Genomic DNA, 27,249 nt, shown 5'->3' with positions numbered 1-27,249 from the left:
ATTAGCTTAAATTTATTTTGGATATGTATTGGCACCAAATTATTTTTCACTCTCCACATAATTTGTAATATTTTAAATTTGACCAACTCATTAAATTTCAAGGTCTGCAATTTTATAAACAGTTTGTTTGTGTGGTCTCGTAAACCTTTGTGAGTCACAATTCTTATTGCTTTCTTCTGAAGTAAGAACAGCCTTTCTGTATAACTGGTGTATGCATTACCCCACACTTCGGTACAGTATGTTAAATATGGAACAATTAAAGTTGAGTATAGGAGCTGTAATGAAGCTCCATCCAATATGTGTTTAACGTTATAAAGAATACCAATATTTTTACTAACTTTACCTTTGATATGATCGATATGAGGCTTCCAGCTAAGTTTGCGATCTAGGATAACCCCCAAAAATTTAATTTCTGAAACACATTCAACATTTACATCCTGAATAACTAAATTAGTACATTCATGTTTTCCCTTATTTCCAAAAACCATATAATTTGTCTTATCCCAATTTAAAAACAATTTATTTTAATCAAACCATTTCTTTAATTCTGTCATTTCCCTTTCAATAATGGCCATTAGTTCATTTTTAATCTGTCCCGGTCTTGAACACAGTTGTGTCATCAGCAAACAACAAAAAATTCATATCTTTGGAAGCCTCAAATATATAATTAATAAATAATATAAAAAGTTTAGGGCCAATTACAGAACCCTAGGGAATTCCGCATACAACAGTTTTACATTCCGAGTTCTGGTTTTTAAATTGAACATATTGGCTTCTATTACTTAAGTAACTTTCAAGCCATTTATATGTCTGACCCCTTAATCCATAGTATTGTAATTTCGTCAACAATAAGTTATAGTTGACAGTATCAAATGCTTTCTGTAAGTCCAGGAATATACTTACAAAATACTGCTTTTTGTCCATTGCAACAAGAATTTCTTCAGTTAAATGAATTAGTGCAACGGCAGTTGGTCTATTGGATCGGAATCCGTATTGATAATCAAAAAGTAAATTATTTTTTTCCAAAAATAGATCTAATTTATAAGTAAACCATTTTTCTATTATTTTAGAAAACTGTGAAAGTATTGAAACAGGTCTATAATTATTAAGCTGATGTCTATCACCCTTTTTAAAAATAGGTATTATCTTCGCAGTCTTCAACTTTTGAGGAAAAACACCTGAACTAAAAGAAAGATTGAAAATATAAGTTAGAGGTTGAAGTATACAATCTACAGTTTTTTTTTTTTTTTTTTTTTTTTTTTTACAATACTCATATCTATTCCATCACCATCACAAGAAGTTTTAGTTTTGCATTTTCTCACAATATCTAAGATTTCAGTTTCGGTGAATTCATTGAAGTTTTTTCGCAATATTAGGTCCGACATTGACAAAGAAGGAATTAAACTCATTTGCAATATCTGTTCCATTATTAATAACCTTTCCTTTGTGCTCAAAATACTCAGGTAAATTATTACTCTCAGAATTTGGCTTCATAACCTTATTTAAAATTTTCCAGTTTCTTTAATATTAGTCTTATATTCATATAATTTGTTTTTATAATAGTCTTTTTTGGCCTGTCGCATTATAGTTATTAACTTATTCTTATATCTTTTATATTTAATTTCATGATTACTAGACTTGTATTTAATAAAATCTCGGTATAGTTTGTTTTTCTTTTTTACAGGCCTTCTGTAACCCACTGGTTATCCATGGTTTTTTATCAAACTTATTTACTTTACCCATTTTTAAAGGACAATTTTTATTATAAAGGGTTACAAATATATTCAGAAAGACCTCATAAGCATTATTAACATCCTCTACCAAAACTTTACTCAAATCTTGGTTAATCAGATCCTTCCTAAATGAGCCTATTTCCTTCTCTGTCCTAATTCGAGTGTATTTAACTTTATCAACATCTCTAATTTTCTTACCAGTTTTTAGGCCACAGACGATGAAAACTGGTAAGTGATCACTGATATCACATAATAGCAGCCCACTATAGAAGGTAATGTCAATATTATTGATAAAATTATTATCAATCAATGTTGAAGTTATCCGTGTCACTCTACTGGGTTGTGATATCACTGGAAACATACATTTGCTATACATTTCGTTTAAAAAATCATGGGTTGCTATTTGGCCTTGTGGATTCATTAAATCAAAATTAACATCACCACATAACCACATGGTCTTGTTTAACATTGTACAATATATAAGTTCAGTGAATTTATTTTTAAATACTTGTACATTTGAGCCTTGTGCTCTGTACACACAAGCTATAATAATTTTTTGCTTTGATTCCAACTCAATCTCCACCGCCACACATTCTAGAAGACCTTCTATAGCCACAGACATCCTTCCAACAATCTTACTTGTGTATGTTTCCTTGACAAACAATGCCACACCTCCTCCTCGTTTTCCCGGTCTGTCAACATGATACAAACTATATCCCTCAATTCCCAAATCATAACCCTTGATGGCATTTAACCATGTTTCAGAGAAAGCAATAATATCAAACTGACTTTTTAATGTATTTAAATACTCTATAATTTTATTAAGGTTTATATAAAGACTTCTGCAATTAAAATGGACAACTGAAAAATTATCATCTAATTTAACATTTAAGTTGAATTCGTCCTCACTATAGTATTTGCACGGACTTAAATTATGGTTGCGCACATGCCTTTCTGAATCCAATTCTACATCCAAATCATATATTTTATATTCCCCATTTTCTCTCATTTCTAATGAGTTCATTTGTTCAGCCATTATTCGTTAATCAAATGTTCAAACATAAATGCACAAGAATGAAACTCAATGCTCGACAGTCCCATTATTCTTGATGAACCAGCGCCTTTAAAATAAAAACTTGAAGTCAGTACCTTGTACTGACCATAATCTTGTCCCAGCCATAATCTTGATCCATAGACGATCCAAAACCCCTTGTGTCTTTAACATGTAGCTCCAGTTAAATGCTTATTGTCCAACAATGTTTTGACAGCATCTACGAAATCGCACTCCGACATTTTCCTTCTGTGAGGACTGACAGTTTGCCAACCAGCTGCACTTAGCGTTGTCTCCAAGTCTGGTTCCTCCTCAGGTAGATCCATTGTGATGCCGAACTCAGATAGGCCTCGCATAGCTGCCGCTGGGTTTTCAAAGATCTTAACATTACCGTCTTCACAGAAGATTTTCAATTTGGCAGGGAATACTATGTGGTGTTTAATCTTACTCTAGCGCAGCACTTTACACACACCTTTGTATTTCCCCCTTTCCTTGTAGACAGCTGGAGTAAAATCTTCGTCAAAGTAGATCCTGTTACCGTTCACTTGTACGATTTTCTTGATCCACGCTGCCTTACCCTTACCAAAAAGTAGTATACTTCAAGTTTATTTTATTAAGTATACTTAAGTAAAGTTCAAGTATATTTAGACTTTTTGTAAGTATAAGTCAAGTATACTTAAATGTCATTTTAAGTATATTTCTGAGAAGTACATAAAGCCCATTTCTGAGAAGTACATAAAAAGTAAACTAAAAGCATACTTTCCTATTTTTAGTTTAAAAGAAGTATATTAATAGCACACTTGAATAAACTTCTTTTTCGTAAGGGTAAGCACACTCTGTTTTGTGGCATAGCTTTGAAATAACACCACAATATACCGGGGACGCTCATGTTGCCCAGGCCGCTTTGGCACGTATATTCTGTGCGTGCGTTCAATGCAAAGCTCCGCAGTAACACCAAGTTGTTCCCGAATCAGATTCGACACAAAGTCAATCATATTATTTCCCTCACTTTTCTCGGGCACTGAGTAAATCCTGATGTTGTTCCTTCTTGAGCGGCTTTCCAAATCTTCACATTTTTCTTTGAATAAAACTTGTTGCTGTAACATGTGAATCATGATTCGCGTAATGTTCCTCTCATTGTCCTCGCTATCAGACAGCCTCTGTTCAGCAGCATCCATTCTTTTTTTAATATCTCCAAGTTCATTTCGTAAATCACTCACTTCTTTCCTCAGTGCCACAAAGTTCCCCGACGTCTCAGTGCGAAATGCTCTTATTTCAGCCATACCAAATGTGGCTGCGTTACTTTCCTCATTCCCATTGTCTGGGTCAATTTGTTTAGTTTTTCTTTTTGGCTTTGTCATTCTCAGTTTTTCAGATCAAAGTCCTTTATTGAAATGTTCTTCTTGGTGAAACGCCACGATTTTTACCAAAAAGAACAATTATAGTCGCAGTAATCACTTCAAGTCTTTTACCAGTCATTTACCAGCCATGTACTCCGGCGGCCATCTTGTATGGCTTATGGCTTAAGAGGAGATGATGGATTGCCTTGTGCTGGCAGGGTGTCTGGGTGCCACGGACACATACGCCCAGCTGGAAAAATTTATAAAAATTTCTGCATAGTTTTGGTCATTTTGTAGTGGTGCCTGAATTCTGTGTGAACAATTACGTTCTCTGCATTCCTTTTCTCGTTTATACCCACAGTGCACTCTGGTTTTCAGTGTACATTGGATGTACATTTGCTGAAGAACTACTTTCCAAAATCCAAGCAAGAAAGGACTAACGAGCTGTAAGAGAGAGTACAAGCAAAAAATTTGATGTTTGCAGATTTCTTGATCCTACTCTAGTTTACCTTTTTCATGATTCATTATGTGAATTAAATCATACTAAGGATCTGATTAGTTTAGTTAGATGTGTTTTATTAGGGAGACATACAAAACGTAGAGGTACTCCAGGACCAGGATTGGGAACCACTGGCATGGATGATTTTTTCAATTTAATGAAATTATATGGATAGGGTATTTCTTTCTTGATTTTTTTTTGTCATTTACAGACCTTAACGGGATAATTCACCCAAAAATGAAAATTCTTTCAGTAATTAAAACCATTAAGTAAAACCTTCATTCATCTTTGAAACACAAATTAAGTGTTTTTTTTTTGTTTATTTTTTTGATGAAATCTTCTCTGACCCTGCATAGACAGCAAGGGAACTACCACGTTCAAGGCCCAGAAAGGTAGTAAGGACATCATTAAAATAGTCTATGTGACATCAGTGGTTCAACCTTGATGTTATGAAACTCAGAGAATACTTTTTGTGTGCCAAGAAAACAAAATAATGACTTTATTTAACAGTTTCTTCCCTTCACTGTCAGTTTTTGACGCGTGTTCACGAGAGTACCATGAGGCATATGTGTGCATTCCTCTGCTTGTAAACAAGAGGCAGCACATCTGAGTTTTACATTTAAAAATAAAACCATTTCAAAAATTAAAAAAATACTATTTCACTAATCATATCTCAAAACACTATATGTTAACAGATTTGAACTATGCTTAGTATGAAATAAATGTATTTCAAATTTATAACTTTTTTACTAGGGTAGTTCTAATTGCGTTGACTAATGGCTCGATTGCCAACATGAAGAGGGCTGGACTAAGTGGGCATTCCTGTCTGCATCTAGACCAGTGCTTCCCAAACCTGTCCTGGAGGACCCCGTGCCCTGCACATTTTGTATGTCTCCCTAATCAGACACACCCAATTTAGTTCTTGCAGTCTCTACTAACAATCTGATAAGTGGAATCAGGTGTGTTAGATAAGGGAAACATACAAAAGGTGCAGGGCAGGGGGGCCACCAGGACAGGTTTGGGAAGCACTGCTCTAGACCAAGGATAGGTGACGTTGGTTCTGGAGAGCCACTGTCCTTCACAGTTTAGCTCCAACCCTAATCAAACACACCTGAAAAACTAATCAAAGTTTTCAAGATTACCAAGACTAAGTGTTTTTTATCAACAACCAAGTTCTACAACCATTAGTTCCCATATCAGCTAAGTACAAGCACACCATCTATTCCATTTCTTTAAAAGTGGTCATCTTCTGTCGGTACAAGTAAACCTCAAAGGATCTTCCATGCTCAGGGAATAGGGAGTATAAGCAAACCGCTAGTATGCAGTGTCCTGTGCATGTTGCTGGTGTAACCCACAGTACCACGACAAAAGCCGAAGAAGTGGCTCGTCGGAGAAGCATTAAAAAAATATTTATCTCAAAAAATTAGCATATCATGAAAAGTTTCTCTAAACGAGCTATTAACCTAATCATCTGAATCAACTAATTAACTCTAAACACTTGCAAAAGATTCCTGAGGCTTTTAAAAACTCCCAGCCTGGTTCATTACTCAAAACTGCAATCATGGGTAAGACTGGCGACCTGACTGCTGTCCAGAAGGCCATCATTGACACCCTCAAGCAAGAGGGTAAGACACAGAAAGAAATTTCTGAACGAATAGGCTGTTCCTGGGCAGGGTCAATGCAGCTAGCTATCAGGAGATTTTGGAGCACTTCATGCTTCCATCTGCTGAAAAGCTTTATGGAGATGAAGATTTCGTTTTTCAGCATGACCTGGCACCTGCTCACAGTGCCAAAACCACTGGTAAATGGTTTACTGACCATGGTAATACTGTGCTCAATTGGCCTGCCAACTCTCCTGACCTGAACCCCATAGAGAATCTGTGGGATATTGTGAAGAGAAAGTTGAGAGATGCAAGACCCAACACTCTGGATGAGCTTAAGGCCGCTATCGAAGCATCCTGGGCCTCCATAACACCTCAGCAGTGCCACAGGCTGATTGCCTCCATGCCACGCCGCATTGAAGCAGTCATTTCTGCAAAAGGATTCCCGACCAAGTATTGAGTGCATAACTGAACATAATTATTTGAAGGTTGACTTTTTTTGTATTAAAAACACTTTTCTTTTATTGGTCGGATGAAATATGCTAATTGAGATAGGAATTTTGGGTTTTCATGAGCTGTATGCCAAAATCATCAGTATTAAAACAATAAAAGACCTGAAATATTTCAGTTGGTGTGCAATGAATCTAAAATATATGAAAGTTTAATTTTATCATTACATTATGGAAAATAATGAACTTTTATCACAATATGCTAATTTTTTGAGAAGGACCTGTATGACTTCAGGAAGCACCTCTTTTAGGAGCTTAGATGGAAAAGGGTTTAACATACATGTTGTTGGTTTTAACTGATTTAACAAGTTTATACAATTCTTCCTCTCCTATAGTAGAGAATGAGTGGAATTGTTCCTCAGGGGATCTATAGCACACTATCTTATGTGATACTGTAGCTGATGGATGAATGGTTACAATTTTATCTCTAATAGTATTGATCTTGGAAGTAAAGTAGTTCATAAAGTTATTACTGCTGTGCTGTTGGGAAATGTCTACACCTGTTGATGCTTTATTTTTCATTATTTAGCCACTGTATTGAATAAATACCTGGGGTTGTGTTTGTTTTCTTCTAAAAGAGATGAAAAGTAATCAGATCTAGCAGTTTTTAATGCTTTTCTGTAGGATAGGCTACTTTCCCACCAAGCAATACGAAATAGTTTTGTTTTCCTCCAGCTGCGCTCCATTTTCTGGGCTGCTCTCTTTAGGGTGCGAGTGTGCTCATTATACCACAGTGTCAGACTGTTTTCCTTAATCTTCTTTAAGCGTAAAGGAGCAACCGTATCTAAAATGCTAGAAAAGAGAGAGTCCATAGTTTCTGTTAAATCAAGTTGTTCTGAGGTATTGGATATGCTGAGGAATTGAGATAAATCAGGAAGATTACTTACAAAGCAGTCTTTTGTGGTAGAACTGATGGTTCTACCATACATGTAACAAGGATGAGAATTTACAGTTTTAGCTATATGAAGTTTGCACAAGGCTAGATAATGATCTGAGATATAATTGCTTGGCTGCATAATTTTAACACCATCAACATCAATTCCATGTGACAGTATTACATCTAGAGTATGATTTCAACAATGAGTAGGTCCTGACACGTGTTGCCTAACCCCAACAGAGTTCAGAATGTCTGTGAATGCTTATCCCAATACATCTTTTTCATTAATTTTTGAGGTCGGTGGCCACGTACCTCTGCCCGCCCACTGCCATTGGATGGAAAGTGAAGGTCGCTCATCCCTCCAAGCCATACAGGACAACCTCTGCCATTGCTTGACAAGCATACTCCTCAGCTGGGCAGGCGGCTTCAGCTCTGCACTCCATGGCCAAGCCATGGATGAGTCCTTGACCTGATGTCGCGGTTTTCAAGGAACTGCGCAGTGCAACAGACATGGCCCTGTGAGCAACGAAGACAACAGCACAGGCCATCGGGAGGTCAAATGCCAGATTAGTGGTGCTGGAGCACCACTTGTGGCTAAACCCTCACTGAGATCAAGGAGACAGACAAGGTCCCTTCCTCGACTCTCCGGTCTCCCCTACGGGGCTGTTCGAACCTGCCGTCGAGGGCTTTGCAGAGCGTTTCACCGCTGTGCAGAAGTTTTCCCAGGTAATGCGGCACTTCTTGCCTAAGCGCTCCACCAGACACACCAGATCAGCTCCTGTAGCTCAAGTGGTAGAGCATTGCGTTAACAAGCGCAAGGTTAGGGGTTCGATTCCCCGGGAACACATGATAGGTAAAAATTGATAGCCTGAATGCACTGTAAGTCGCTTTGGATAAAAGCGTCTGCTAAATGCATAAATTTAAATTTAAATTTAAGTTAGCAGCCAGCGAAACCTGTGCCTTCACCCGCTCAGCCTGCTCAGAAGCCTGAGCCTTGACAGTGCTCTCGCTTGGCATGACTCTACCGAGTCAGGCTTCTACAGACGTTACTTCCTCGTCCCCAAAAAGGATGGCGGCCTCCGACCCATCCTCGATCTCAGGAGCCTGAACTACACCCTCATGAAATGGCCATTCAGGATGGCAATTCTTAAACAGCAGCCATATTGCCCTGCAGCCCAACATTGTTTGCCCACTGAAGCTAAGTTGAGCCTGGTCAGTACCTGGATGGGAGACTTCCTGGGAAAACTAGGTTGCTGCTTGAAGAGGTATTAGTGAGGCCAGCAGGGGGTGCTCACCTTGTGGTCTGTGAGGGTCCTAACGACCCAGTATAGTGACGGGTACACTATACTGTCAAAAAGCACCCTCCTTCAGATGAGATGTTAAACCAAGTTCCTGACTCTCTGTGGTCATTAAAAATCCCAGGTTGTTTTTCGAAAAGAGTGTGACATCAGCATCCTGGCCAAATTCACCCATTGGCCTCCTAACAATCCCCATATCTACTGATTGGCTTCATCACTCTGTCTCCTCTCCACCAATAAGCAGGTGTGTGGTGGGCATTCTGGCGCACTATGGCTGCCGTCGCCGGATGCCGTCATCCAAGTGGATGCTGCACACTGGTGGTGTATGAGGAGATACCACCTCACAGTGTAGAGCACTTCGAGTGCTTAAAGGCGGGTCTAATCCTTCAGACTTTGCCTGACTTCATGTATGCTCTTGGCTCTTTTAAAAGTGCTGAGGATGTACAAAATAGTTGGAATGATTATCCAAGGCTGGGTTGACCTCAGTGAGTTCAGCCCTCTTGCCTCCTGCAGGGCTCACCCCACGTAAACTTGGTCCCTCTGAGCCTTAATTGCCCAAGGCTAGTTCAAGTCAGTTGTTCCTCTTTCATAGCATGGAGGGATTGTATTGGTTCTCCATAGCGTCTAGCAACGCAGTACGAGTGAAGTATCGAAAGGGAATGTACTTGGTTGTTTTTGTAACCTCGGTTCCCTGAGATATGGGAATGAGTACTGCATTCCTTGCCATGCCATGACGCTCCATGACTCAGTGTCATCACTTCAGTCAAATTTACCTGAGGTCCTATTGTGAAATGCCCACTTATATAGCCAGATGCCCATTCTGAAGGGCTTCATTGCCATAGGCTCATGCAGCTCCGCTGCCGAGGCATTGGTTCGTTTTTAATTTACTGCACGAACCAATGGTCGTGCAGTTACAATGCGTAATTGAAAAGGCTTCAGTCCTCAGAGAAAAAGGAATTTTTCCCCATAGCGTCTAGCAACGCAGTATTTGTACCCGCATCTCAGGCAACCAAGGTTATGTAAGTAAACAAGTACGTTTTTTACATTGGGCTTCACGTATGATCTCAAAGCACCAAGATTCAGATAATAAGGTTCAAGAACACCCCCGTATCTAAATACCTCATCTTCTGTCCTTTCTTCATTGAACTTTAAAAAATTTAAGGCCAACCAGGTTTAATATCTCCAAGACAGTCCAACAATAGTGCTAAGGACTTTGCATCTTTCCGTTTCAAAGGCAGATAAAGCTGTGTATCTTCTGCATAACAATAAACGATAAACGAGATGCCATACTTCCAACAAATGGACCCTAAGGGAAGCAAATATAAAGAGAATAGGATAGGCCCAAGAAGGGGGATGCCAGAGAGGACATAAAATCGCAAAGGGGACAGACCTTTTTTCCTGATTGTGACATTGATTGCATGCTTCCACACAGTGGGAATTTTCTCAGAGTGACAAGGTGTAGCATTGAGTGCAGACTTTGTTCAAAATATCACCACCATGTCACCATCCCCCATAGATACCAGTTGTTTTATCATTTTCCAAATGCTTTATTAGTCAAGTCAAGTCACCTTTATTTATATAGCGCTTTAAACAAAAAAAGATTGCGTCAAAGCAACTGAATAACATTAATTAGGAAAACAGTGTGTCAATAATGCAAAATGACAGTTAAAGCCAGTTCATCATTGAATTCAGTGTTGTCATCATGCAGCTCAGTTCAGTTTAAATAGTATCTGTGAAATAATTTGCAATCAAGTCAACGATATCGCTGTAAATGAAATGTCCCCAACTAAGCAAGCCAGAGGCGGCAAGGAACCAAAATGCCATCGATGACAGAATGGAGAAAAAACCTTGGGAGAAACCAGGCTCAGTCGGGGGGCCAGTTCTCCTCTGACCAGACGAAACCAGCAGTTCAATTCCAGGCTGCAGCACAGTCAGATTGTGCAGAAGAATCATCTGTTTCCTGTGGTCTTGTCCTGGTGGTCATCTGAGACAAGGTCTTTACAGGAGATCTGTCTCTGGGGCTCTAGTTGTCCTGGTCTCCGCTGTCTTTCAGGGCTGTAGAGGTCCTACCTAGGTGCTGATCCACCATCTGGGCTGGATACGTACTGGATCCGGGTGACTGCAGTGACCCTCTGACTTGGATACAGACTGGATCTGGTGGCTACGGTGACCTCGTAATAAGAGAGAAACAGACTGATATTAGCGTAGATGCCATTCCTCTAATGATGTAGCAAGTACATCAGGTGTTATGGGAAGTGTTCCCGGTTCCGGTTTACCTAATTAATGCAGCCTAAAAATCCTTTAACGGATTTGGATATTAGAAGCATATTAGTGTGTTATGTGTAAGCTAGGTTAAAGAGATGGGTCTTTAATCTAGATTTAAACTGCAAGAGTGTGTCTGCCTCCTGAACAATGTTAGGTAGGTTATTCCAGAGTTTAGGCACTAAATAGGAAAAGGATCTGCCACCCGCTATTGACTTTGATATTCTAGGTATTATCAAATTGCCAGAGTTTTGAGAATGCAGCAGACATGGAGGACTATAATGTAACAAGAGCTCGTTCAAATACTGAGGTGCTAAGCCATTCAGGGCTTTATAAGTAATAAGCAAGATTTAAAAATCTATACGATGTTTGATAGTGTTGACAGGACCGGGCTAATATGATCATACTTCCTGGTTCTAGTAAGAACTCTAGCTGCTGCATTTTGGACTAACTGGAGTTTGTTTACTAAGCGTGCAGAACAACCACCCAATAAAGCATTACAATAATCTAACCTTGAGGTCATCAATGCATGAATTAACATTTCTGCATTTGACATTGAGAGCATAGGCCGTAATTTAGATATATTTTTGAGATGGAAAAATGCAGTTTTACAAATGCTAGAAACGTGGCTTTCTAAGGAAAGGTTGCTATCAAACAGCACACCTAGGTTCCTAACTGATGACAAAGAATTGACAGTCTTAGACAGCGTTCTAGGTTATTACATGCAGAGTTTTTAGGTCCTATAATTAACACCTCTGTTTTTTCAGAATTTAGCAGTAAGAAATTACTCGTCATCCAGTTTTTTATATCGACTATGCATTCAATTAGTTTTTCAAATTGGTATGTTTAGCCGGGCCTCGAAGAAATATAGAGCTGAGTATCATCAGCATAACAGTGAAAGCTAACACCGTTACTATTACTATTTTGACTTCTACCAGAGTGGGTACAGTGTCAGTGGCTTGATGTATTGGTGTACCAACAAGTAGAGATCAGTTGGTGGTCCGTTTGGATCATCATGATTGAGCAAAGGAATTCATGTTGATCAGTTAGTGTTTTGTGGCACATAATTGGACAAACACTCTTTACACTTTTGCAGATGGCACTTGCGATCTGATTTCCTTCGATGTCAGTGTCCTGAGATTGCATAAGTGTGGTGAACATATTCGTTAGTGTTATTTGGAAATTGTGCCTGCAGACTGGATCATCAAGCTTAACCCCGCCCCATTTAGCTTTAGTTTGTGCCGTTTAAGGCTTGTAAATTTGAGCTGTATTTGTGCACAGATTAGATGATGGTCAAATCCACAATCTGTAGTTGGGGAACAAACCTCCTAAAGCCTTTTCCTGACATTAACTGACTAAATAGCAGGCTCATACATGGTTTTCTTTGTTCACAAACATCATCTGGGCTGGATACAGACTGTATCTGGTGGCTACGGTGACCTCGGAATAAGAAAGAAACAAACTAATATAAGCGTAGATGCCATACTTCTTATGTTGTGACAAGTACATTGTGTGTTATTGGAATTGTTCACAGTTCCGGTTGACCTAATTAATGCAGCCTAACAATCCTTTAACGGATTTGAGTAATATAAATGTTTAAGTGTGTTATGTGTAAGCCAGGTTAAAGAGATGGGTCTTTAATCTAGATTTAAACTGACAGAGTGTGTCTGCCTCCTGAACAGTGTTAGGTAGATTATTCCTGAGTTTGGGTGCTAAATAGGAAAAGGATCTGCCGCCTGCAGTTGATTTTGTTATTCTAGGTATTATCAAATTGCCAGAGTTTTGAGAGCACAGCGGACATGTAGGACTATAATACGATAAGAGCTTGCTCAAATACTGAGGTGCTAAACCAGAGGTCAGCAACCTGCGGTTCCCGAGCCAAATGCGGCTCTTTCATCCCTCTGCAGTGGTTCCCTGTAGCTGTAGCAATGCCACATAAGGGGTGATTTATGTATATGATTGTTGATTGACACTAATGTATTGTTGATAGTTTAATCTATTATCACCTTGTTTTCTGTATTGTTGCCTCTGTATATGTGTGTGTATTTGCCCCGGATGAGATCAGTCTCGCGAGATTTCACACCTCGAATTTCCACGTGATCATAACAGGGAAGTTCAGTTTACAATATAGGTAGCCAGCTTACCGGCATTCAAGAGCGTTTTGCTCACCTCTATTTTTTCCATTTTCTCCAACTCTTCAACAGTTTACTGACTTTACTTACTATTATTTCGATTACTTCCCTACCTATCTTATTTACATTCTTTTACCATTAGTACACTTAGATAAAATTGGATTACTTACCAAGGAGGACTATAACATTATTGTCATCACTTTGGATCTGCTCTCGGTCGTTCGTTTACAATCATCCACCGGTGAGACTGATTCAAATCTTGTTTATAGTGTTCATGGACTCAAAGACAATTTACATTAACATACACTCCTTACACACACACTTTGGGCTCACTGTATATTTGAACTATTTGTATAATACACCAGGTGTTTGATATGGATTTTGTGTGTCTGTGATTTATATCTTTTTCTTTTTGTTGGGTAAACTGAGCGTCTCCTCTATATTGTTTTGTACTCTTCACGTTATAATACGCAGAGTGTTACATAGCTGTCATGCTACACTGCCGGAAGGAACACGGAGTTGAGAATAATCGAGAGAGTCTTTATTAATCCAACACAGGGGTAAATCCAACATGGAACACAGGAGGAAGACACACGTACTGACTTGTAACTGGTAGACCCGTCAAAACTGAACTGAAAGGACAAGGCTTATAAAGACAAGAAAATGAGGAGCAGACAGGTGCAAGGAATTACTAAATTAATGGGGACATGGAACACATGGGAAAGAAACTAGACACACCTGGAATTAAATTAACAAACCACAGGAGACATAGACTGGGTCACAGGGGCGAAAAAAAAACAACATAATAAGTCCAGGGGTGTGACATTACTCCCCCCCTCCCAGAAGGTGCGACCTCGCACCATAGAAACAACAGAGGGAGGCGTGGGTGGGAACTTGGGATTTGGTTCCGGTGGAGGACGGACTCCCGGGAGGGGGCCAGCAGACAGAGACCACAGAGTAAGGAACCAGGGAGGAGACGACGGAGGGAGGAGACAGGAGGGACCTGGAGCAGGAGGAGCCCAGCAGGACCCAGACCACAGCCATAACAGCCCAAGGTAGAGCCGACAGTGGGAGGAGCCATGACAACACTCTGCACTCGGAGTTCAGGCTGGCATAATATAACACCCGCATAGCGCGTCGTCTGGGTAGCTGGTGATGTTAGCTAACAGTAGGAACTGTCTTGTATGGTCCTCAAGAGAACGTCCTTCCTGCTTCAGCAGGAGGAAGAGGAATTCGGGGTGAAGGAGGGGATCCATGGACACAACACTACGGCAAAAAAAGGACTGAGGAAAACCGGAAAACAAACGGAGGGTAGACACGAAATGTAAACTTTTGTAGGTCATTAGTGTGTCAATTAGACATACAGAAATAAATATTATTAGACCTATTAATATTATTATTATTACATTTGACATCTCTATCCCCCTCACTTCTGAAATGTTTGCTACTCCCCTGCCCTGTAACATAACTGAATATAACACTTTAGCTATATGCCGTGCTATCATTATTTGGGGATCAAATATCTTGTGGCGCCACGTGAATTTTATTTGGTGGGAAAGGTTGGAGACCCTTGTGCTAAACCATTCAGGGCTGTAAGTAATTAGCAGGATTTTGTAATCTATACAATGTTTAATAGGGAGCCAGTGCAGTGTTGACAGAACTGGGCTAATATGGTCATACTTCCTGGTTCTAGTAAGAACTCTATCTGCTGCATTTTGGACCAGCTGGAGTTTGTTTATTAAGTATGCAGAACAACCACCCAATAAAACATTGCAATAATCTAACCTTGAGGTCATAAACACATAAACGCATTTACAAATGCTAGATATGTGGCTTTCAAAGGAAAGATTGCTATCAAATAGCACACCGAAGTTGACAGAGCAGCCATCAAGTGTTAGACAGTGTTCTAGGTTATTACATGAGATGGTTTTAGGTCTGATAATTAACACCTCTGTTATTTTTTTAGAATTAAGCAGTAGGAATTTACAGGGCAAATAGACAAATAGTTCCTGTATCAAATTAAAGCCCGCCTTCTGAAATACGAAATGTGCTGTGATTGGTTAGCTGGGCCAGTGTGTGTTGTGATTGGCAGCACTTGGTGCCTGGTCGGGAAATGTCATGCCCCTTACCATAGCCACCTGCTGTGAGCTTCAGTGTAAATATTGGGTCAAAATCAAATCAATTTGAGCACAATTTAAACACGGATGATTGTTACCACTCTAAGTTCATCTGCCTTGGGAAAGCTAGCGCGTCTCTGACATAGTGATATAACACTCATTGCCTTCGAGTGCAGCTCAACCTGGTCTCGTCCCATTCATCTGTATTTGTGATATCACAAATCCTCAAAAATATGCATTGTAGGCCAAACGAGTTGTTCATTGTAGTTTTTGAAAAGTGATTTCTGTTAAATAAAATATATCTTTTGAAGTGGACTTTGAGCTTTGTAACTTTGCAGATCTTTTTATGCTCAAACAGCATTACAACATTACAGACTAACTAAAGTTGAAAAAGTGAAAAAGCATAATTGGACCCCTTTAATATGGAGACAGATTAGTCTCAAATATAATTCACGCAAAAAACACGATTCACACATGCGTAAACAATTTCACATGCATGAAACCTAATTCACGTACACAAAAAAAAAAATTCACGTGCGTGAAAAAAAAATATATATTCACAAAAAGCAATTCACATGCACAAAATAAAATTATATATTCATAAAATACATTTCACAAATGCAAAACACAATTCGTAGATATACAACTGTGCACAAAAACCTTTGAATGTTTAAAATGTACGAGTGTCTGAATGTACAAATCGTCATTTACTACGAATCCACTCGGATTTGTGTGTGTTTGTTTTTTGAGACTTTCCTGGCAGAGCTCTCTTCCCACGTGGGTCTGTCGTACTCTTTAGCCAATCAGATGCGAGCTTACCATTCAACCAATCATATCATAAGCCACCGAGAGTGCATTCAGAAGCTCGCAGGCAATCGGGGAGACGTCAAAAGAGAAGCCCATAGAAGCCCTGGCGTTACATTTTAAAATACTATACAAAATAATTAATCAGAATACTTACTCCTGCTCACTCGCGCCAAAGAACTCCCCGCTCAAGCTCGCCGTCTCTGCAAGATTAACGATGGCAGTTTGCACGCACAGCTACTAGAAGATTTACATCTGTCAGACAGGTTGCTGACCTCATCAAGCTTAGTTTGAGTCTGCGCGTCAGAAACGGAAGTTCTAAAAATCGCTAAAAATGGGCTTCACTTGTCTCAATTGAGTTCCAATTGGGTCGTGTGTCCATTTCTTTTACTGTCTATGGGATTACTGATGTAAAGGCTTAATTTCCATTCTAATTAATCCATATTGCGCAAAAGGTGCGCAGAATCGTGCTCCTTGTATGCACTCTCAGTGGCTTATGATATGATTGGTTGAATGGTAAGATCGCATCTGATTGGCTAAAGAGTACGACAGACCCACATGGGAAGAGAGCTCTGCCAGCAAAGTCTCAAAAACACACACACAAATCCGAGTGGATTCGTAGTAGTAAATGACGATTTGTACATTCAGACACTCGTACATTTTAAAACATCCAAAGGTTTTTGTGCACAGTTGTATATCTACGAATTGTGTTTTTGCATTTGTGAAATGTATTTTATGAATATATAATTTTATTTTGCGCATGTGAATTGCTTTTTGTGAATATATTTTTTTTTTTCACGCACGTGAATTTTTTTTGTGTGTACGTGAATTAGGTTTCATGCATGTGAAATTGTTTACGCATGTGTGAATCGTGTTTTTTGCGTGAATTATATTTGAGACTAATCTGTCTCCATACTTTAACTGTTCCACAATCTCATTTAAGGCATAGTGGAGATTGTGCCTTTTCAGTTGCGGCCCCTACACTTTGGAATGTCTTGCCTCTATTCACAAAGTCTTCGCCAACTATGGACATATTTAAAACGCACTTAAAGACTTATTAATTTTATCAGGCTTCTTTCATTTGAGCCGGTCTGTTTATTGTTGATTTTGTTGTACAATTTATATTGGTGTCATGCTGTGTTGATTTTGTATGTTTGTAATGTTATTTTTTTATGTTTTTAATTATCCCTGTGCAGGACTTTGGTCCATTCTTATGGTTTTGAAAGTGCTTTATAAATAAACGTTGAGTTGAGATGTGTGCTGATTTACAGGAACTTTTAGCATTTTAACAACATTTTGACAGCTTAATGCTACGTTCCAGGCAGGTTTTTGAGCCTGTAAGTCACGACTTAAAACCACGACTCATGACTTTGTAGCTTTCCAGGGAAGTCACGCAATACTGCCTGAGTGCATTGTAATACATAATTGTGTGTGTGTATTATTTATTATTATTTTATTATTATTAATTTGATTGTCCTAAAGTCTATTTCTCACTGTGTACCACTTGCTTAAACATAAACACTGCATCCGTAGGGGCTGCCATTGTTGTTTCGCAGGCTATGTGACGTCAGAGCACGGAACTGGGAGTACATCGACCTAGTACGAGTTCACGGGTGGGAAGTCACGAGTCTGACTGCCATTCCAGTGCACTTTCATGGGTAGAAGGTTGGAAAAACACGGTTTACGGGTTGCCTGGAATGCAGCATAATTTCCCCTTTAACAACCCGTGTGATCTCTGAATGCCCATGTGTCATTCTAATGAGGTGAAATGCATTTAGAATAGGTGGACCTGTAACATGCTCAAACTTAACACATTCTCTGTTTTACTGATCCATGTGCAGATGGCAGAAAAAGGCATAATCCGTTCCTAAAGTCTGTGTGTGCTGCTAAAGGGTGGGACAAATCATGTTGCATAAACAAAGATCACACAAGCATCTTTGGATTATCTAAACCACCATGACTCACAACATCTACAATATCTGATCATACATACAGTCATAAATGTAATTTGAAGATTACTTTAGAACAATGTACATTTAGTGTGTGGTGAGCTTTGGAAAGAGTCTATTTTGGTGAATGTGTGTGTAAAAGAAAAAGTTTTGAAGTGTAGGAGTAATATGAAAAAGGACAGAATGAGGAGACAGCATTCTTAGGCTGCATTAAATGATCTCTTTGTTTGGCACAAAAAAAAAAAAAAGAAAGAAAAAAAAGTCCAGTCTAAACAATGATTGTCCCTAATGCACATTGTTTTCAGACAAAATCACATTCTGTGCCCTGTGTTATTTGGGTCACTCACACTCAGAAAGACAGAGAGACACACGTGATGTATTCATACAAATATACTTATACAACCACTGACATGCATTTAAAATTTAAAAGGAATGAAAATGTAGGAAAATTTGCTGGAGTAGTTCAGATGAGAAGGTGACACAGAGAAACAAAGAAGGGTCATTCCTGGGATTTGGTAATATTTCTATTTTTTTTGTGTAAAAGCATATGATTAGTTTTCTTAGATACCCCACATAATTATGTTAGGCATATATTAATCTTCCAACAAATCATAGTTTCCTAGGCATTAAAGACCTTTTATTTTTATTTATAACACAGCACTATAACATAGTTGTTTCTCTCTCATTGTGCCCTTCTTTCTGTGTCCAGATATCTGTATGCCCAACATTGTCTTTCTAGCTCTGTTGTGGGTGCCATTTTTGATGCTTGTCACAGTTTATTTGGATACCTTTTAACCCTCTGGGGTCAACAAACGCGGATATGCATTTTGTGGCATCATCTTCTAATAACGCAGAAAAGAACTTAAATTGCACTTTCAGTTTCGATCATACAGATAAGAGCAATACAGCAATAAAATCTGTAAAGGGTTTACTTTTATTTGTATGCAATCATAATAAGAACAAAACTCATATTTGCATATTTGAAGTTTAAAGAGGTACTCTCACCAAAAACTGCTAAAAACCGCAAAAAAAAAAACACTACATTCCATGACACAACAACAGTAGTATTTGTAAAATACTGGTCAACACACACACATTGTACAGGATTCCATCCATTATACAAGATTGCTGAATAATCCATTATACAGGATTTCCGGGAGATGTGTGCGTTGCGTTCTTTAATGTTCCGCCTAGAAATAAAGATAGTGATGCCAAACCCCTTCATGGAAGATGAAAGCCACTGTGTTTACAACTGTGACAATGAGTGCTTTTCAGAATCACCTAAAAGTTGGATTTTACTGTGGGGACATTTCAACACCCCAAAACATGGCAGAAAATGAAACATGATTGGTTGCTTTACCTGTCAGTCATATGGCCTCTTGGGTGGTCCCTGGCCATTCAAAGTGTCCAAGGTTCTCCGACCTTCTTCTGCCATCAGTCTGAAGGCATAGCTATATACGTAGTACATTCAGAAGATATTTGGACATTTTTTAATGCTTGGCATGATAGGGTTTCAAGTGTACAAGGATCTGAAAAAATATATATATTTTTTTAAGCATAATAAGCATAATGTTGCAACATAACAAATGGCAAAAAAGGAGATATGAATATTATCTGAATGCACTTGATTTACAGTTTATATCTTTATATCTAACGCATCGACCATTACAGTAATATCTGTGGTTTCTTTATACCCTAAGATCTATTTCCGTTATAGTTCAAAAAATTGTCTGGTCTTATTTGTTTATTTTAATGTTACATTTGATTTAATGAATTATAGGTTTTTCATCAATTCACAAACCCCCTGCAGTTCCCTCACAAACTCCCAAGGGTTCGCAAATGTGCTCTAGCCCACATGGTGTGACTCAAATCAAATACAAATACAAAAGTGAGATATGAAAGGAGAGGGTGAGGTAGGGAGAGACATTCCTGAGTCACACTATGGGCAGGACTATGTTTGCTTTCTTTCATCTGCCTCTCATAATCTTGCTGAAAGGTAGAGATGTATGCAAAGGGTGTATTTCTTTTGACATTTAGGTACCATAGGAAACTAAGAGACACTTCTAAACAAACAAACAAAACATATATACTTATTCAAATGATCAAAACCCTTAAATATGTGCTACTATAAATTAATTTTTCTTTTCTTTGTAAAATATTGTTTTGTATTTAGCCTGGCTGCAAATTATTGAAAACAATATATCTTCTGATGATTCATTTTCATCTAACTCGGCACAGACAAGCATATACATTCAGGAAACCTGGCTTAAACACTGCTCAATTTTTATATGGTCCCAATCTAAAGAGTCAAAGTAAAACTGAATCAGTTTTGCAGTGACTTATAGTCACACAGTCTTATATGAAATCAACTGCAAATTAAATTAATGATATCTTACCAGAGCATGCTTAAACATCTCCGAAAACATAATTTCATTGTTTAATTATTATAAACTATTCTGTCTTTATATCTTTTGTCTGATCTGTTTGAAGTCACCATTATGGTGATTTGACTTTGTTGTGGTGCCATTACGGTGCCCTTGCCTTTGGTTAAATCAATTCTACTTCAGCAACTGTTAAAAGTGCATGCTATCACTATTGTCTACAATATTTCATGTTCCTGACTGCAATACACTGACATACATTTTACTTTGTAAATTTGTGGAATCAGTGACTAACAGCTGGATTTTCACAAGAGTTCTCAAATTAGCGGTCATAAAAAAATATACATTTTAAGTTTTGAACTGTCATCATCAAGAGCTCTTTATTAGCAATAGCACTTCTCATAACCCTCCTGTTATTAAACAATCTGTTAAAGGGGTCATTGGATGCTACATGCACTTTTACAAGTTGTTTGAACATAAATTTGTTTTGGCAAAATGTGTACACAACCACCCTATAATGATAAACATCCACCCAGTGTTTTTTTTTTTATCTATTAAAATCTTCACCCCTTTCTCAAATCGAGCCGATCTCAGATGCCTGTCTTTGTGACGTCACACAGACAGGCCCCTCCCATGATAGTTTGATTGACAGTAGGGTTTCAGCTCAGACTGGACTGGTGTCTTACCTTAGACCCGCCCTGAGTGACTGTCATCAGTCCACCATTGTTTCCCCACCGGAGCAGATGTATAAAAGAATGTCTCCTAAGCGATTGAGGTGTTCTGTTGTTGGATGTAATAATGAACATAGCAGTCTCATTTACTCCCGACATCTGAGCCACTGAAGACGCAGTGGATTACATTTGCTTCTGAAGGGAATGCGCCCCCGATCTGCCTAAATGCGCGTGAATCATTCGTGATCCAGCTTCACCTACAGAAAAAGTTGCCTTTCCTAATAATGTGCTAATTAGCAAGTTTCACAATGCATGTGTCTAAAGTAAACAGTCTCTCTAAGAAAAGCTCAGAAGAGAGGGGCGGGGTCAGCAGAGCTCATTAACATTTAAGAAAAATGCTACAAAACGGCTTGCTCTGAAAAGAGCTGTTTTTGACATGGTAAAAAAGGTGTTTTTTAAACTACCATTGAGAAATTGTAACCAAACCATGTCACAGACTTTTCATTAAAGGGTTAGTTCACCCAAATATTAAAATTATGTCATTAATGACTCACCCTCATGTCGTTCCAAACCCGTAAGACCTCCGTTCATCTTCGGAACACAGTTTAAGATATTTTAGATTTAGTCCGAGAGCTTTCAGTCCCTCCATTGAGAATGTATGTAAGGTATACTGTCCACGTCCAGAAAGGTAATAAAAACATCTTCAGAGTAGTCCATGTGACATCAGAGGGTCCGTTAGAATTTTCTGAAGCATCGAAAATACATTTTGGTCCAAAAATAGCAAAAACTACGACTTTATTCAACGTTTTCTTCTCTTCCGTGTCTGTTATGAGCGCGTTCACAGCATTGCAGTTTAGTGATATCCGGTTCGTGAACGACTCACTCGAGTAACCGGATCTTCTTGAACCAGTTCACCAAATCGAACTGAATCGTTTGAAACGGTTCGCGTCTCCAATAAGCATTAATCCACAAATGACTTAAGCTGTTAACTTTTTTAATGTGGCTGACACTCCCTCTGAATCAAAATAAACCAATATCCCTGACTGAACTGCTGTGAAGAGAGAACTGAAGATGAACACCGAGCCGAGCCCGATAACGAACGAAAGATTGACTCGTTCTCGAGTCAAGAACCAGTTGCATTGGTTTTCGGATCACTAGTAGTGATGGGAAGTTCGGTTCTTTTCCGCGAACTGGTTCTTTTGGACAGTTCGATTCAATAAACCGGTTGAAGAAAACTGCTCACCAGTTCTTTTGCGCTCGACGTAATGACTTCATTGGCGATGATTGCCCTTGATTCACGCCTTCGGTTTACCCGCGCTCATAACATTAGCACAGAATCAGTTCAGAATCAATCATCAAAAGAACCAGTTCGGTTCAGACGCGCTGTGTGTCAGTCTGCTTCACGCTGAATCACGCATGCGTAGTATCATCAGCTCCTTGGTTCTCAAATCGGACGCGTCCGACAGAAACGGTTCTTGACTCGAGAACGAGTCAATCTTTCGTTCTTCAATCTTTCGAATCTTCAGTTCTCTCTTCACAGCAGTTCAGTCAGTTTACTGTTTGAGTAAATGGATTACTCCGGGATATTGGTTTATTTTGATTCAGAGGGAGTGTCAGCCACATTAAACAAAAAGTTAACAGCTTAAGTCATTTGTGGATTAATGCTTATTGGAGATGCGAACCGTTTCAAACGATTCAGTTCGATTTGGTGAACTGGTTCAAGAAGATCCGGTTACATCGAGTGATTCGTTCGTGAACCGGATATCACTACACTGCAGTGCTGTGAACGCGCTCATAACAGACACGGAAGAAAAGACAACGCTGAATAAAGTCGTAGTTTTTGCTATTTTTGGACCAAAATGTATTTTCGATGCTTCAATAAATTCCAATGGACACTCTGATGTCACATGGACTACTTTGAAGATGTTTTTATTACCTTTCTGGACGTGGACAGTATACCGTACATACATTCTCAATGGAGGGACTGAAAGCTCTCGGACTAAATCTAAAATATCTTAAACTGTGTTCCGAAGATGAACAGAGGTCTTACGGGTTTGGAACGACATGAGGGTGAGTCATTAATGACATAATTCATACTACTACATCCTGAACCATCATAAGACCCTAAAGAATCACATCAACTTGTGAAAAAAAGGGCATCAGATGACCCCTTTAATGATTATGCTGTTATTTATGATTTTTCTTTGTTTTCATAGCTCTGAATTGTTTTAGTTTTGAAATGTACACAAGCTCTTTTAAACTGATTTTAACTGATCTGTGCACATATCCTTTGAAAAAGAACATACATCTTTTGAAACATTTCACTGGTTTGAATTTTTACTTTTTTATTTTCAAAACTTCAGATAACATTGATTATTAATATAATCATTACTAAAACAACTAAAATGTTCAGTTCTACTGTCTGACAGAACCCCAACAACCCCACCCCATAAAAATAATTTATGCTACATAAACATCGATGACAAACCAATAGCAAAGAAACCAAAAAGACTTGGGAGAGGAAGGAACTTAGTACAGAAGCCTTATGATGGGCAGCAGTGAAAGCCGAAGGGAAGCTGCAGCACCGAGTACTCTTCTGTTGACCAGAAAGATGGTTGCACTTTATTTTACAGTACGTGTACTTACATGTACTTATAGTGTACTTACAGTGTATTTATCTAAGAAAGTTCTGGTAATACAAGGTAACTACATGGGGTAGGGTTAGGTTTAGGGGTAGGTTCAGGGTTAGTACCTAGTTATTACATAGTTATTGTAATTACTATAAATGCATAGTATGTACATGAGGAACAGGACTGTAAAATAAAGTGCTACCAGAAAGATTACACAAATAGGCACATGGAATGTACAATGTATGAAAGAGGGAAAGTGGCTCAAATAGCAACAGAAATGTGTAGTTATCACCTTGAACTTCTTGGACTTTGTGAAACCAGGTGGACTAAGTCCGGCTGCCTATGACTGACAACAGGAGAACTTATCTTGTTTTAAGGACATGAAGAAGACAGAACACCACATACAGAAGGAGTTCCCCTCATGCTAGGGAAAGAAGCACAGAAAACACTCATCGGTTGGGAGGTTAAAGTGCCAAGACATATGACTGCATCCTTCATGACCAGGAACAAGTACATCAAGATGAATGTGGTGCTAGGCTACGCACCAACCAATGACAGTAGCGAAGCCAGCTCAGTGGCATACTGGAAAAGCTGAGCAATAAGGACATTACCATCACTATGGGTGATTTCAGTGCCAAGATAGGCAAAGATAAAAGAGGCTTTGAACAAATCATGGGACAGTTCAGCCTGGGAGAAATGAACGAGAATGGAGAGCAGTTTGCTGACACTTGTGCCACAAACAACTTTGTGATTGGCGGGAGCATCTACCAACACAAGAGAATACACCAAGCAACATGGTTATCACCAGACCATGTGACTGAGAACCAGACTGACCACATCTGTATCTCAAAGAGGTTTGACAGTCATTGCTAGATATCTGAGTTAAGAGAGAGCAGATATGCTTCAGACCACTTCTGACGGCAAAGTTAAAGCTCAAACTGAGGAAAAACTGGACAGAGAAACAGAAGAAAAACACAGCTGAAAGACACAGCTATAAAGAAAAAGTTCAAGCTGACGCTCACCAACAGGTTTCAATCCCTCCAAGAACTACACAAAGAAGACTGCTTAGAGTTAGAGAGCCAGTGGAGAAGCTATAAAGAGGCAGTTATCAGGGCTTGTGAGGACGTCTTTGGAAGGAGAACGTCACGGCAGAAAGATGTTAGCAGAGACCTACCCCAGACAGCAAGCAGTTTCGGCCCAGATCCGGCCCACATCTGGCTCACGTGAAATCCATGCGGGCCAGATGTGGGCCGGATGGCGGCACGCGGCCGACTCCAACTTCGACAAGAAAATCCAAGATAGGTAGAATAAAAATGCAGCATTTAACACAAGCCGTACCACCGCGACAAAAGCAAAGGCACAGGAAGAATATAGTGAAGCAAACAGAAAAATGAAAAAGAGCATGAGAAGAGACAAGAGAGAGTATGTGGAGGGACACACCAGGCAGGCAGAAGAAGCAGCAGCAAGCAGAAACATGAAGCAGCTCTATGACATCACAAAGAAGCTTGCAGGGAAGTTCCAGCTAGCAGAACGCCCAGTTAAGGATAAAGTTGAAAGGGTCAGCTGAAACAAAGTTGAAACAAGACCGGTCACGCACAGACCATATGGTAACATTGCACATTGTTGTGGAACAGTCCATTGAGTGGAACTCTTCACTGTACGTCAGTTATAGATTATGAAAAGGCATTTGACAGCATGGACAGAGAGACACTGTGGAAGCCAAGATATGTTTGTATGGAGCAGAAACATGGAGGACTACAAAAGCCACCATGAAAAAGTTCCAGGCCTTTGTCAACCAATGTCTCTGCTGGATTCTTTCAAATCACTGGCCATCAATAACACCGATTTGTGGTAGAGGACAGACCAGTGTCCTATGGAACAAGAGATCCTGAGAAGGAAATGGGGATGACTTGGCCACACTTTGAGAAAAGACCCGTGAGGAAAAAAGAAAAAGTGGATGCCCACGGAACACCTGGCGCCGAGACCTGAATGCAGAAGTCAAGCTGACAGGAATGGGATGGGGGCCAGCTGGTAATGGTAGCATAGAATAGAAAATGCTGGAGAGCATTCGTCGATGGCCTATGCTCTAGGAAGGAGCAACAAGCCTAAAAAGACTGTCAACAGAAGGAGCTAAATAAATTACAAATTTATAATTATTGTTTGTAAGTTGTAATTGAAACAACAAAAACATTGTAACAAGCTATAGGCTTGAATGGTAACTATATTATGACATATGAAATATAATTATTAATTGATTACACTACTCATTTCTGGGGAAAATTATATTATTACTGTAATAATAATAGTAGTTATATATATATATATATATGTATGTATATGGAGTATGTCATTTTCTGTATTATTTATCAAAATAATATTAATAATATTGATGTTGTTTTTACATAGTGATGATCAAGTGATGACAGTACAAAGCTAGAATCAAAGCGCTCTGTTTATTCATTTATTTGTCAAAGATTAAAATATATGTTTGGTGAAAAATTACCACTGAATTAATGTACACTACCTACAAAACACAGACATGGAAAATGAAAATGAATTAAACATTTATTAAATTAAATCTCTTTCCCTCACCTGCATTATTGTTGTTGAAACCCACCTTGTCTTCCAAGCTGTGTTGGGTTAAATCCAGATTGTTTGGCAAGGTGTATGCGGCTCTGGACAAGACTGAAAGTTGACAGAACTCAACTGTGCCACAGTCAAGTCAAGTCATCTTTATTTATATAGCGCTTTAAACAAAAAAAGATTGTGTCAAAGCAACTGAACAACATTAATTAGGAAAACAGTGTCAATAATGCAAAATGACAGTTAAAGGCAGTTCATCATTGAATTCAGTGATGTCATCATGCAGCTCAGTTCAGTTTAAATCTCACAGATCTCGCCTTCCAGTCCACCAAGCAAATGGCGTGCACCACTGGCCATTCAATAGCTGCAAGAGTTGTCACAGAGAGGCGACTGGCTGATAGCTAATAAGAGGTGGACTTGTTCGCCTCTAAGATCCCATGGTACCATCTGCACACCTTTCCCCCAATAGTTCTGCTCCTGGATGTTCTAGTTGGGTTCTCAATTACAGACAGCCAGACACCCATTACCACATTCTCAGTTCTCCCAAACCACATTCCTTGGGAGATTCACGTTCAGAAAGACCTTCTGTCTCAAGTGCGTTGTTTGATCTTTCACCCCGGCCAGAAATGTGAAAGGGGAAAGTCGTGCTATGACAGAGTCGGACTCCCAATCGAAGGGTTGTGACTTCGTCTCGGCTCAGTTGTGGGTGGGGGGAGCCAGAATGTACAGCGCTCTCTCCACCTTCAATACCATGACTTAGGTGTCCTTGAGCAAGGCATCGAACCCCCAACTGCTCCCCGGGCGCCGAGCAG

General features: G+C 39.2%; 1 pseudogene; it reads left to right on the top strand.

Annotated features, from left to right (window-relative positions):
• The first annotated feature begins 14,486 nt into the window (after window positions 1-14,486).
• On the top strand, window positions 14,487-25,421 carry LOC122140717 (annotated as a pseudogene).
• Window positions 25,422-27,249: the final 1,828 nt, after the last annotated feature.

Source organism: Cyprinus carpio, chromosome B19, assembly GCF_018340385.1.
Source record: "Cyprinus carpio isolate SPL01 chromosome B19, ASM1834038v1, whole genome shotgun sequence".
Lineage (NCBI taxonomy): Eukaryota > Metazoa > Chordata > Actinopteri > Cypriniformes > Cyprinidae > Cyprinus > Cyprinus carpio.
Note: the sequence above shows the minus strand (reverse complement) of the source record. Positions and strands in the feature narration are given on the sequence as shown.